Source organism: Propithecus coquereli, unplaced genomic scaffold (assembly GCF_000956105.1).
Source record: "Propithecus coquereli isolate 6110/MARCELLA unplaced genomic scaffold, Pcoq_1.0 Scaffold496, whole genome shotgun sequence".
Lineage (NCBI taxonomy): Eukaryota > Metazoa > Chordata > Mammalia > Primates > Indriidae > Propithecus > Propithecus coquereli.
In genome coordinates, this window is record NW_012150796.1 from 1,232,732 (window position 1) to 1,234,581 (window position 1,850).

The window sequence follows — 1,850 nt, forward strand, 5'->3', positions numbered from 1 at the left end:
TGAGTTAATTCATTTCAGACTCTAGAAACCTCCTCATTTTGTCTCATATGTTCTCTTAGTTCAAAGTTCTCCTTCTGGCTGTTTAAATTTTTTGTGTGTGATTTATTTAGCTGGTCTAAAAAATCTTCTACTTTATTCTCAAGATTTGCTTGGTTAAATGTAAATCATTTAGGACCCTTTGAATGAACTTTTCTTTCTGCACATATAACTTTTGGGTAATGTTCATTTTAGCATCTTCAAGTTGATGAACTCTCTTTCATCATCTAAATCTTGTTTCGGTTTATTGATGATGCTGTCTCTTTCATTTTGTTGTTTCGATAGTTGATCTTTCATCAAAAACATGTCCTTTCCAGCTGCTTGGTTCTGTTTGTCCAGTTCCTCGAACGCAGCTATCAGTGTTTCCTTTTCATTAACACTCTGATGAAGTTCTTCTTCCTCTGCCTCCAAAGTAAGTCTTAAGTCATGTAATTCTGAATCCAAACTCGTGTCTCTCACAGCTGTACCTTTGATTACTTCATACTCATTGTTCAATGTTAAAAGTGATGCCTGAAGTTCTTCCTTTTCTTGACTCAATAATGACTTCTCTTCTTCTAAAACTTGGACTTGCATTTTAAGTTTCAGATTGTCTGCAGTGAGACCGTTACCCTGGTTTAAACTACTCAGTCTCATTATTTCATTTTCCACATCAGACAGCACTTGGCGCAGTCCGAACACTTTCTGCGCTGACGTGCTCTGTGCACGAATCCTTTCCTTTTGTGTCACAGTGTCACTGCGCTGCAATTTCCTGCATTCCAATTTCAAGCTTTTACATCCTGCAATTATTTGTCTCTTCTCCACACTTAGTTGTTCTTGTTCTCGCCTCAAAGTATGTCTGTCAGTTTCTACAGAAGATAACTTTTTATTTATGTCTTTTATTTTATCCTCAAGTTCTTCGATTTCTTTGTAGACTCTACTTTTTCAGTTTGTAGGACTTGGATATTTTTTGCATCTCATGGATTTTAGAGCGGTCAGTTTCTGTGACTCCAGAGCCACCTTGCTGTGACAGGTTTTTAGTTCTTCAATTCGTTCTTCATAGTCACTTAATTCCTCTTGATGCCAACGACTTAAGTCTGTCAACTTCCGTTGATGTGCGTTCTGCAATACTGACATTTCACGTTGATGGTCATCAATTTCTTGCCTTCGGTTTTCTTCAAGTTCCTTAATGATGCCTTGCAGTTGGCAGATTTCATTTTGATCACAGCTACGTGTTCCTTGTGCTTTAGAAACCTGAGCAATATGCCCCCCATGGCCAACTACAGGCTCGAGTCTTTAAACTTCATTTATGTTTATTTCTTGCTGTGATGAAATTATGTCAGCAAAGTCCGTGCCACCGTCATGGAGAGCTGAAGCATGATGGCTGAGCCCGTGGCCCAAGGAGGCCGGCGTGGTGGTCGCTGCGCAGCGGACCGCAGTTTCAGTGGCTGACCCTGCAGCGCCATCTGTCTTGCTCTTGGGCGGCTGATTTCTCCCTCCTTCTGGTTTGGTTCATTTCGGTACCGTGTAGATGCCGCTTTATTTGAAGCTGTGACGCTTCCTGCTTCGCTTCCAGATCTGGGCAAAGTCTCTGGAGTCTTTCGTTCTCCCATCTCAAGGCAGCACGATGGCTTCAGTCTCTTTTCTCCTGGAGGGAGGTAATTCCCTTCCACGTCCTCCCTGCCCTCCCCCAGCACAGCCTTTATAACGTCTGAAATTTGGCCGGGAGGGAAGCCGGGCTGCCCCGCACTGGACCCGGAGACCGGCCGGGCTGGAGCCGAGGCCCCCACGCCAGGACCACATCGCAGCGGGTCTGGAGAACGACCAGGTCGCTCCCC

General features: G+C 43.9%; 1 pseudogene; it reads right to left on the reverse strand.

Moving 5' to 3' along the window:
* LOC105819667 overlaps window positions 1-1,149 on the reverse strand; it is a 22,259-nt pseudogene extending 21,110 nt beyond the window's left edge.
* Window positions 1,150-1,850: the final 701 nt, after the last annotated feature.